Raw genomic sequence first — 12,896 nt, 5'->3', positions numbered from 1 at the left:
GAGTCAATAATTGCCTGCTTTTAAAAGTCCCCTGCTATAACGTAAGGTACCGTGGGAGAGCAGGAGAGTCGAGGCCAGTAAAAAAAACAACCCAACAACCCAGCTAAAATGGACACCAAACGCATGCGCAAACCATCTACAGGGAAAGCAGATGGTCTGTGCATGCGTCAGGATCACACACTAGCAATCCGTGTAGTCAGAGGGGTTGTTACTCCGATCGCCCTCATTTAAATTATGTTGTTTCGTGAATTGGTCGGGCCTGCACAGATCGGCCACGGATCGGGCACGGAGAATCAGGTTAGTGAATCTAGCCCTATATGTGGTGCCCAAAATTATGTGCGCTAAATAAGCCAATTAGTGCTAATAATTGGCTGCTAACAATTCATTATTGAAGCTAATTTGGAACAATTTGGATTTCTGCGCACCTCTTGCTAAATGTTATTCTATAAAAGATACACATACAATTTTCTTTTTGGCATGCAACTGATAAAGGGGTGTGGCCATGTGAGGGGCATGGGCGGATCGGGGGCAACCATTAAAGGTGCATGCAGTATTACAGAATACCAGGTTTCGGCTGGTGTAAATCTTTGCGCCCAGAGTTTGTTGCAGAAAAGGATTTAGGTGTCATTGTTGAGGATACGTTGAAACCCGCTGATCACACTACAGCACGTTCATAGAATCACAGCTTCGTGAAAGGTAGGCACCGGAAATGTAGGCCAGGGTTTTCAAGGCCTACCCTTCCGGCACCTACGTTTCACGTGAATTGCAGCTACGGAGGCCATTAGATGCCTAATGCCACTTCTGGCGTTATCCTCCAAATTTTCTAACTCACTTATGTTGTAAATTTATCCAATCAACAAATGCTCAAATTTAGTCTTAAAAAGCTATATGGGAGTTCAGATTCCACAATTTTATTTGAAATTGTTAGCCGTGGTATTCTTCATTATTCCCTTTATAGGTTTACTGCTATTTGTTTCATATTTATTTATTACATAATTTTTTCAGTTTTATTTATTACTTTTATCTAAACTTATTATTTCAAAATAACTTATTATTTCAATGTCACTTAGCTTTTGATTTCAATATCACTTAGCTTTTGTCATTGCTGGTTCCCCTTCCCGATGTGTTTCGCCTATCTTTCTCAAGGTCGAGGGAACTACAAAAGCAAAACAGAAAACATCAATTAATCCTCTTTCCTAAAATACCACCCCATATCTTCATTCATTTAAAATTTATTCTAACTTACCTTTACTTAAAGTTAAACTTTCCCATCTATATCTGCTGCTGGCGATCCAAAAATGGCTGCAGCGTTCTTACAGAGCGTTCAAATAAACCCCTCCCGTGATGTCAGCCCAGTGTCATAGCATTTCTGGCGTTAGCCATGCCTATAGTGATGTTAAGCATTGTAAAGCACCTTCGTAGCCACAATGCATGTGCTGTTTTTATAGGCGTCAATAACCACCAATTTCTTTTTTTTTTTATTATTATTATGTTAGCAATGATTTTTAAACAGTGTTTTTCACTTAAGTTAGGAGCCAGTAGAGCACCTACTGGTGTCATTTATAGAATATGGGGCTTTGTGTTGTTTTTTCTATTTTGTTTTCTTTCTGGAATGAATATCACACTATATAATCAGGGTGCACATTTTTTTAAAGAGTGTGCACTCTTCTCTTGATAGTGCATATATTCATGACGATTGTGCATGCATAAGCATGCATGAATAATCAGAAAAAGGGTATATTCTTTAAGAAGAGTAAGCCGTTATTTGCAAATAATTGCCCTCTTTAAGAAGACTTAGCCTTTTTGTAAGTAATGTGTACTTTAAGAAGAGTGATCCCTTTTTGCAAATAGTGTGCCCTCGTTAATAAGAGTGAGCCCTCTTTCCAAATATTGTGCTCTCTTTGCAAAAAAATGTGCCTTCTTTAAGAATATTGAGCCCTCTTTCCAAATATCGTGCCCTCTTTGCAAACAATGTGCCCTCTTTCAGAAGAGTGAGCCATCTTTCCAAATAATGTGCCCTCTTTGCAAAAAATATGCCTTCTTTAAGAATATTGAGCCCTCTTTGCAAATATTGAGCCCTCTTTGCAAATAATGTGCCTTCGTTAAGAGGAGTAAGCCCTCTTTCCAAATATTGAGCCCTCTTTGCAAATAATGTGCCCTATTTAAAAAGAGCGAGTCTTCTTTCCAAATAATATGCCCTATTTCCAAATAATGCGCCCTCCTTAAGAAGAGTGAGTCATCTTTCCAAATAAGGTTCCCTTTTTAAGAAGAGCGAGCCCACCTTCCAAATATTGTGCCCTCTTTGCAAATAATGTACCCTCTTTAAAATGAGCGAGTCTTCTTTCTAAATAATGTACCCTCTTTGCAAATAATGCACCCTCTTTAAGAAGAGCGAGCCCTCTTTACAAATAATGTGCCTTCTTTAAAAAAAATGTGTCTTTTTAAAGAATATTGCGCCCTCTTTCCAAATATTGCACTCTCTTTGCAAATAATGTGCCCTCTTTAAGAAGAGTAAGTCCTTTCCCCAAATATTGTGCCTTCTTTGCAAATAATGTACCCTCCTTAAGAAGTAAGCGCTACTGGTCGGTATGCATTTTTTGTTTGTGTATATCCCTCAAACAATTTTATCAGAGTGTAGGTACTATATGCATGTAAGAAGCTGTTTTATAAGTCCCTTATAAAATTATTCTCATAGGGCCTGATTCTATATATCATGCCTAAAAAACTTGGCACTGACTAATGTGGTGCTAAGCGTGATTCTACAAAGTGTGCATACCTTTTATAGAATCATGCTTAGCACTGGTGTGTCTCTGAGGATGGACTTATATGTCACTCTATCAGATGGACTGATTATAGCACACCCTTTCACCCTCCTCACTCAAAGATGTAATATACTTTTTTTTAATAGATCCTCAGTGACACAACTCTGGGCTCGATATATTCTCACTGCCCAAAGCTTGACGTGTCCTCTCTTCACTGGATCATATACATTTAATTAAATTACATTTTTTAATTTAAATTTTTAAACGTTATCTACATTTTTTAAAGGTAATACTTAACTTAGTAATAACTCCCACGCTCATAGGATTCTATGAGCATAGGAGCTGTTACTGCAGTGGCTGGCGCTATAATCGCTAGCGCGTCTTTGTAAAGGAGGACCTTAGTGGTAGCACAACAGAAAAATCCCTGTTCAGCTTGGGTTTAGTGCGCAATAAAGTTCTGTATTAAGCCCAGATTTTACTGCAGCTTAGTTAAACTACTCTCTCTCTCTCTCTCTATATATATATATATTTATACACACACACACACATTGTGAACCGAGAAAAAACACACTCAAATGCTTTTTTGTCATATCTTCTACATACGGTATATATATATATACCATACATACAAACAAACAGACATACACACACACACACACACACATACATATATATATATACATATATATAGACATACACACACTTACATATTTGGGTGAAAGACAACCATAAATTAATAGACTCCTCATTTAAAAAAAAAAAACCAACAAAGTTTATTATGTTAATAATAAAGAAAAATTCTAACTTCCTAATGCTTTCTTCTATCTTGCTTCATTCCCATTCATTTGTTGTCAAAACAGGTTTCCATATTTAACCTCTTTTTTATTCCTCTTCTGCTTCTCTTTTCTTGCATTGAATGATATGTTATTATCGCTGAAGTGTAGATTTCTGCCAAGCACTTGGCACTTCACTGTTAGGAGTGTTGCCCACAACTCTAGAAATCTTTGTTAGAGCTGTAGAAGAATAAAGAATAGTAGGAAGGCTTGATGGCATCCGTGGATAGGAAGCTCATTAAGGACCCCAGCCCCTTGTTTTATTGTTAACCACACACCCTGTGGGACTGCAGTGTCTTGCTGGATAAAGCCAGGAGGACTCATTACTTATAAAGCAGTGTTTAGAGAGTCCTGTTGGTCCTGGAATGCCTCTGATAGTCAGGTAAAGAGCCTGAACCTTTATCCATGTCAGGACAATACCTGCCACCTCAGAAATGCCATGGCTTTGAATGTAACTGCAGGTGTTGTTTCCCAAAAGACCCCCTGTACTTGCTTCTATGTGACCCACACTGAAGAATAGAAATCTCACTCTGGTATTCCAACAAAGACTTAAAGAGAAATTGAAATAATGGAAACTATTTTGGTACTTCCTTGTTTTTTTTTCCTCATGAACCATGGACCATGACTAATACCTTAAGGGTAAGAAGGCACCCTACCTCACACAAGGCATGTTTAGAAATAAGTGCCACAGAAAGAGGCTTCCTATCCTCACCTTGTCTAAAGAACTCAGTTCATTGACTGGCAAAGTAAAGCCCAGCATATTAGAAATCTTAGCCCTGGCCCACTGCTGAGGGGCAGCAATTTGCTTTGACAATATTTATAGTCAGGGGTCCCTTTAGCCTCATTAATACATCCCAATACATATTTTATATCATTACATCAGAAAATTATGCATGCACATGTGAGACTCGCCCTTACACTTTCCCCCTGTGCACATCCCCTTTCATTTTCACAGTTTTGGTTATTCAAAGTTTTTTGATCGAAGGCCCCGCCCCCAAATTTACATCACAGGAAATCACTGCTCCCAGCGTTGCACAGAGAAAATCACTGCTCCCAGCTGTACTTTCTTCACTGGAACAGATTATTCACGGTTTGGAGTCTTTTTTTTGTTATTTACAGAAAACCTGCGAATAACGTACGAAAAATTATTTGTTTTTTTCTCTAATCACTGCCTTGCTGTTCCCCTATCACCGCAAATGTGGAGTGGGAAGTGAATTTCTGAGCACACAACTAGCACTTTTGTGCATAACTGTAACATGATTTTTTTCCCTTTCCAGAAGATGTAGAAAAATAAACCCTTGGATAAGAGATACAGTAATTGATAGGCACACAGGCATACTTGTGTGCCATTTGAACTTATTTGCACATGAAAATTGGAAAGTACATGTAAATATGTATGTACATAGGTGTTGGAACAGGGGTGACCACAGGGGCCAAGGCCTCCAGAAAAATTTAGCCCGTGTGTTCCAGAGGTGCAGTGGGCAGGAGCAAGCTTTCCACGCTCCTGCCCGTCGCTAATGCAGTGGGTGGCGGCAGCTGCAGAATTTGTTTTCTTCAGACACTCAGCGGGAGCCAGTCAAAAAGCTGCCGCCGCCACCCACCGGGTTAGCAGTGAAGTAGGAGGGCAAGGCATGGCTTGGAGGGGGGCTGGGTGCAGAGTATGACAGAGTGGAGGGAAGGGGGCTCAAGACTACAATGGGAACTCACGGCAGCCATTTTGAGGATGGCTCTGTACGTCACTGCTAGACCACCAGGTAAGGTCTGGGGAAGGTTTGGGACGCAGGAGGGAGGCGGGGGTGGGTCAGAGCCTGCCTTGAAAGTTATCCACGATATTTCAATATTCGTGGGCCAGCTCTGCCCATAACCCCCATGAATATTGAGGGGATACTGTATTAGTACTTTTAGTTTGGGGTCCCCCATTTGCTTAGGGGTTATCTGTGTTCTGGTAGGAATGAATGTTGAGAAGCATACCTACAATGTGCTTTGTGTAATTTAATTTTGTGGTTAACCATTATGTATTGTTAATAAGATTATATTGTGTGTATATATGAAAAATGAATGGAAAAATGGTATTACAATTAGTACTATTATGGGGGCAGGGTCTGGGGTACAGCTTGCAGGCCCCCCCAAACAAAAAAGCATTCCACTGCCTATGCATGCATATATGTCTTAATAGACAGACATTTGAAGGAAATATGTTATGATGTCAAAAGATACACACATGGAAATCTGGGGGAGGAGAGAGAACAAGATGGCGGATGGACACTGACGTTCTGCTGCTGCTCTGTTACTTTTTTGCTGGTTTCTTCAGGCTATTGAATTTATCTTTGTTTTGAAATGCCCCATACAAAAAGGAATGGGGTGGTGAGGGCTGCGATATCATCGGCCCTTTCGTTCACCCCGACTCAACTTGCATTGTTGCAATTTCTTGAACGGCAAACAGATGTCGGACCTCGGCTGGATCAGAGGGAAAGATCTGCAGCAGAGCTATGCATTGGAATGATCAGCTCTTTGGATCTGATGTCACTCTCACCCCCGATGCTGGCCACGCCTCCATGCCCTGCAGGGTGGAGGAAAGTGGAGTCTAGCCCCAGGTCAGAGGAGAAGGTAACCCCGGAGCTGGATGTGGCTGGAAGATCATCAGAGAGAGAAATGCTGGTTGGGAAAATCGATGCTCAGGTAGGGAAGCCTGATTCAAGGCCAGTAAGTACACTGGAGACGCTTCTCGAGGCCATATGGGGCTTGGATGTAAAGGTGGAAAAAACTTCACAAGACATGGAGGTACTCATATCTAAAGTTGATGCTCTCTCTCTCTCTGAATATAGGGCGAAGCAAGAATGTATGCAAAAGATTGATATAGAAACAGGAGAATTGAAAAAATCTATATCAACAGTTGTTAAAGATCAAACTTTTCTTCAAAGAAAGAATGAGCAAATTGAAAACTTTAACAGACATTTAAATTTGAGGATTTTGAACTGTCCTAAGATCATTGCTTTGTCTGCATTTGAGATCTTTAAGAAATTTCTTATTGAAAATTTAAATTTCCCTTCAGAATCTATTCCACCTATAAATAAGGTCTATTTCCTTCTAACCCCTAAGGGGGGAGGGGGGAAAAAAGCTCTTAAATAACATTTCATAAGAACATAAGAATTGCCGCTGCTGGGTCAGACCAGTGGTCCATCCTGCCCAGTAGACGGCACACGCGGTGGCCCTCAGGTCAAAGACCAGTGCTCTAAATGAGCCCAGCCTCACCTGCGTACATTTCAGTTTAGCAGGAACTTGTCCAACTTTGTTTTGAAACCCTGAAGTGTGTTTTCCCCTATAACAGATTCCGGAAGAGCGTTCCAGTTTTATACCATAAGAACATAAGAACATATGAAGTTGCCTCCACTGGGTCAGACCGAGGTCCATCTCGCCCAGCGGTCCGCTCCCGCGGCGGCCCATCAGGTCCGCGACCTGTGAAGTGGTTTCTGCCTATTTCTATAAACTACCTCTAGTTATATCTGTACCCCTCTATCTCCTTATCCTCCAGGAACCTATCCAAACCCTCCTTGAACCCCTGTACAGAGTTCTGGCCTATCACATTCTCTGGAAGCGCGTTCCATGTGTCCACCACCCTCTGGGTAAAAAAGAACTTCCTAGCATTTGTTTTAAACCTGTCCCCTTTCAGTTTCTCTGAGTGACCCCTAGTGCTTGTGGCTCCCCACAGTTTGAAAAATCTGTCCTTATTCACTTTCTCTATGCCCTTAAGGATTTTGAAGGTTTCTATCATGTCCCCTCTAAGTCTCCTCTTCTCCAGGGAGAATAGCCCCAGCATTTTTAACCTGTCAGCGTATGAAAAATTTTCCATACCATTTATTAGTTTAGTCGCCCTCCTCTGCACTCCCTCGAGTATCGCCATGTCCTTCTTGAGGTACGGTGACCAGTATTGAACACAGTACTCCAGGTGCGGGCGCACCATTGCGCGATACAGCGGCATGATGACTTCCTTCGTCCTGGTTGTAATACCTTTTTTGATGATGCCCAGCATTCTGTTTGCTTTCTTTGAGGCTGTCGCACATTGCGCCGATGGTTTCAGTGATGTGTCGACCATCACCCCCAGGTCCCTTTCACCACTCTCTGGGTGAAGAAGAACTTCCTTATATTCATACGGAATCTATCCCCTTTCAATTTTAGAGAGTGCCCTCTCGTTTTCCCTACCTTGGAAAGGGTGAACAGTCTGTCTTTATCTACTAAATCTATTCCCTTCAGTATTTTGAATGTTTCGATCAAGTCCCCTCTCAGTCTCCTCTTTTCAAGGGAGAAGAGGCCCAGTTTCTTCAATCTCTCACTGTACGGCAACTCTTCCAGCCCCTTAACCATTTTTGTCGATCAGAACTCCCAAGTCTCTTTCCTAGGAGGTCTCTCCAAGTACATCCCCGGACATCATGTATTCGTGCATGAGATTTTTGTTACTGACATACATCACTTTACACTTATCCACGTTGAACCTCATTTGCCATGTCGCAGCCCATTTCTCAGGTATGTTTATGTCACATTGCAGATCTTCGCAATCCTCATGCATCTTCACTACTCTGAATTGCTTAGTATCATCCACAAATTTAAACACCTCACTCGTCGTACAATTTCCAGATCGTTTATAAAGATGTTGAAGAGCACAGATCCAAGCACCGAGCTCAACAAAATGAAGACCCACTACAGAATCCACTACAGGACTTGACAGGGATTTTGGGAAACTCCTTATCAGAAATTAAAAATCAAGCAACTTTATTGGTGAACTTTGTATTTGAACAAGATTTTACATCTGTGATGCAAATTTACTTCCAGAAGGGTTTAATTCTCTTTTGTGGTAAAAAAAAATTTGGATATATCCAGATGTAAAGAAGTCCACACAGGATGGACAGAGATAATTCTTAGTGATGTGAGATAAAACAAGAGAATTGGGTGCTACCTTCTTGATGGCTTATCCTTGCAAGTGTATAGTAAAATATTTGGGTCTAAGATATGTGTTTATTCATCCAGAACATTTGAGATCCTTTTTGGACCTTAAGAAGCTGACCAGTGACTCCTGATGAGAAATTTATGAATGTAAATGGATAGAGATTACCATTTTTCTTGAAAATTCCGATTAAGCCTTTTTCCTGAAAATTATATTGTCTAAATTCTCTCCTAAGATAGTTTTTTCTTTCTCCTATATTGTAGTGGTCTGAGGAGGAGATTTGTTCCAATAACTATAGTTATTACTTTAATATGCTTATTTTGTCCCTTTTTTCTTTTTCCGTATTAGAATATATTCTGTTTTTACTTGAATGAGTGTTGTAATTTGTAAAGATTTAATAAATAGAAAAAAAGATCTTATTTTTGACCCTTTCAACATGCACATCCAGGATGGGTGGGTGAAGGGGGAAATTGCACTATTATTTCAAATTGGGAAAGGTTATTGAAAGATTCTATGGCTTTGTGTTGTCTTGTTAATTATTGGGTGGGTGGGAGGGTTTAAAATGATTGCTCATGTATGTCTGTAAGATGAATGTGCTGTTCTTGGTATTATATGTATATATATTTGTGTTTTGCACTGTTGTTTGGAAAATCAATAAAGATTAAAAAAAGAAAAAAGATACACATGTGAAGAGGCGTTTTCAATGCTGCTACTACTTCACAGGGACCTGGAGGGGAAGGGAAATATCACTGCTGCTTCTGCAAAGAAAAGGGGGGGGAGAGAAGGGAATGGGGGGGGGAATGCTGTTACTACTTCACAGAGACCTGGAGGGGAAGGGAAATATCACTGCTGCTTCTGCAAAGGAAAGTGGGGTGGGGGGAGACAGACAGAAAGAAAGACAGACAGACAAAGGGTGCCAGGGAGAGAGAGAAAAAAATAGCAGGAGGGAGAGAGACAGAAAAAAAGGAAGAAAGAGACAGGAGCAGGGAGAGAGACATAAATAAAGAAAGACAGACAGGTATATATTCTAGCACCCGTTAATGTAATGGGCTTAAACACTAGTTGTAAAATATTTGATTACTGCTGTAAAATGTCCAAGTGCTAAACACATCCTAATCCTGTCCAAAACATGCCTCTAGCATGCCCTATTAAGATTTAGATGCACTGGAGACAAAACAAAAGTCAGTTTTGAAAATGCCTTCTTGTGGACGTCTATTTTTTTTTATTTTTTAAATGAGCCCCATTTTGTTTCAGAATGCTCATACATGTATATCTCTGAATATTTCACCATTGGCAGCTATACCTGCTTTGAATCATATATAACTTTTAAGCAATATCTCATCTGAACCTGCCTAGATCATGTGGCATTTTCCCTGCATATTTCCAAAGAGCCAATAATGAGCTAAAAAAATACATCAGGGTATCTTTAACCAGATATTTCAAATTGTAGCTACCTAAATCAGTGCCACTGAACAGAGCGATTTAGGCTCGTTATACCTGCAGTCATCTTATCTGAATAACTAATTTAATCTAATCTAATCTAGGATTTGTTGATTGCTCTAACCTACAAAGGATTAAGGCGATTTACAAAGTCAAGAGCCCGTGCATGCCACGAGGAGCTACAAAGAATAAATTATCAACATTGTAAGATGACAGAGAGCCATCCTGTACATAGAGAACTCAAAGAGACATTGAGGATGGAATGCAAGTTACGGTAAAGGGAATTCCATCAACAGAGCACAAGGGCCAGACAACAGCTGAATATTATCACTTCATGGCTAAAGTTTAAACTTTATTTTGCCATGCTTCCAACTCCATTAAAACAGATAAGTTTTCACTGTCTAATCTCTATCCAAAAGCTGTCTATTTAGCAGCTCAGGATGTTTGAAAACCAAATTTCCTGAGTTTAGACATAGCTTCCAGTATCCCATCAGAGTTTTCTTCTTTTCTTTTTACCCCCCTAGCAGGTTAATGATCTTTTTCAAATGTAATAAGACTAATGCAATATATGGTATCAAGTGAGAGAGAACCATTTCATGGAGTTGGCATAAATAAAATAAACAAAGCAATATCTGGAAATGCATCTAAGCAAATCTATGAAAGAGATGTGCTTTTCACTGGACATTCTTTCCATGCGTTTCACTTTTGATTAATTTTAATGAAGAAACAGCCCTTTCCTTACAGAGATTTCCCCCCCCCCCATAATGACCATGGTTGAACTATAATAAGGCTTTAATATAAACACTATAGGGCTCATAATTAAAAAAAAGTCTAAAAAGTGGCCTAAATGGGTACTTGGATGATCAAAAAGCCTGATCGTCCAAGTACCCATAATCAAAGCTGGCTTTAGACATATCTAAAATCAGTTTAGGCCTTTCCCCTGCCTCTAAAAGCTTAGAGCGAAAAGAGGCGTTTTTAGAGGAGGGGAAAGGGTGGGTGGTGGGCGGGAGGTGGGCAGACCTACACCTAGGCATACAGAAGGTATAACCAAACGTTTTGACAGGTTGCCTAGCCGGCACTTATATGTTTTGACTTAGAGCAAGTCAAAACAGGTATAAGTACCAAAAAAGGGGCCGCTAAGCTGATCGCTGTAGTTCAGCAGCCCCAGCAACCTGCCTATCACTGCAGGAGAGATGGCTCATCTCTCCTGCTGCGATGGTGATTGCCCACCCCCTCCGAACTGCGGCACTTCGGGGTGAGCATTGCGGCAGGGCCCACAGGCTCACAAGGCTACTGGGCCGATTTCGGTTGGACCAGGTGTCTCAAGCCCCACCTGTGGGCGGGATTTGAGCTGCCTGGGCCAATCAGGCCCTAAGGCCAGCCATTCAATGGATGGCTGGCCTGCCGGATGGATGGGCGTGGCACCCGTCCATCCAGTCAACGATTTAAAGGTAGGAGGGGGATTGGGGGAGGGGGTGCATCGAGGGCAGGAGGGCCTGGGATTCCTCCTGCCCAAATTTTAGTGGGGGTGGGGGGTAGGAGGTGTCGCCGGGCCAGGAGGGCTTGGGCTCACTCCTGGCCCCATCGTAATCGGAGGGGAGGGGGGTTGGGGAATCGCCAGGGCAAGAGGGCTTGGTCTCCCTCTTGCCCCGATCTTAGTCGGGAATTCGGGGTGCCGTGGGGCAGGATGGCTTGGGCTCCCTTCTGCCCTGATCGTTGTAGGGGGGGGGGGTGGATTCTGAAACTGGTGTTCTTTTTGACAGACACTGGTTACAGAATCCAGCTTTTAGGCGAAGGACTGGCTCCTCCTTCACCTAAAAGCTCTTGTTTTGGATGTTTGGGAGTTAGGCTTTTTTTAAGGTTGATTATATGGTGTAAGTTTATACACAGTGGTGGTCTAGGCGTTTAAACAGCTGAACGTAGAGGCAGGCCATTATAAAAAAAAAACTCCTTTTGGACGTTTTTTTTGATAATGGACATTTTCCCTGCTTCTACTTTCAACGTTTAAGGCCTTAGGCCAAAAGGGGACTTAGACATTTTTTAAATTATGTCCCTCCACTTCTTTTGCCTCACAAAGGGGGAATGCTAAAATCAGTCATTTTAGAATATTTTCTACTCGGGTCTTCTTTTTGGAGGGGAGGTTTAGTGTAGGGATTAAAGTGGACCATCAAACATGAAGTGGACTGTTCAGAATAGAGGCCTGGCTGTTATGTAGGGTTTGTCCTTTGCAGCACAGGAAAAAAAGAAAAGAAAAACAGAAGCTGAGGGTCCATTAAACACCTTGCATAGCAGATCCGGGATGCTTCAGTCACTTCAGAGGCGCTGCCGTCACCTTGTCAAGTGGAATTGCTTGAGTAGAAGCTGCCAAATGACAAATCATATTGGCTGTAAATTTAGCCGTTTTGCTAAAACATGCAAAAAAAAAAAAGAGAGAGAGAGAGAACGGTGTGGTTTCATGAGCAGCATCTGTATTAGCACATTTCAGACAGGTCTGTTACACAGAATAAAGTACTGCAGTATTTCAATTCCCCTGTTGCAGTCCATTTCTCAGAATGAAAGGCTATGATTCCTTCAAGTCTCTGTCAGAAAAGCAGGTGTTTAGGAAATTTATTCTGGATTTTCCTAAATGCTTCCTGCTTTCCTGGAAGGAAGGATGGATTCCTGAGGAGGACACAATCAGCTGTAGAGATCATATTAATCTCAAGGGCTCAGGGTGTTACAGAAGGACCTACACGTTGACCCTTGGCAGGGGTGTGATGAAGCAATGCTTTGAGAATGGAGAAGCTGAGCGAATTTTAGTGCTGGTGAGAGAGGCCCTTCATGGCACAGACTGAAAATCTGCAAATTAGGGAAATAAAAATAAACCGGTAAAAAAGTAGTAGAAGATAATAGCAGTTTGCCATATGGTGCTCTGAGCTTCAG

The sequence above is a fragment of the Geotrypetes seraphini genome, chromosome 7, assembly GCF_902459505.1.
Source record: "Geotrypetes seraphini chromosome 7, aGeoSer1.1, whole genome shotgun sequence".
In the NCBI taxonomy this organism is placed as follows: domain Eukaryota; kingdom Metazoa; phylum Chordata; class Amphibia; order Gymnophiona; family Dermophiidae; genus Geotrypetes; species Geotrypetes seraphini.
Note: the sequence above shows the minus strand (reverse complement) of the source record.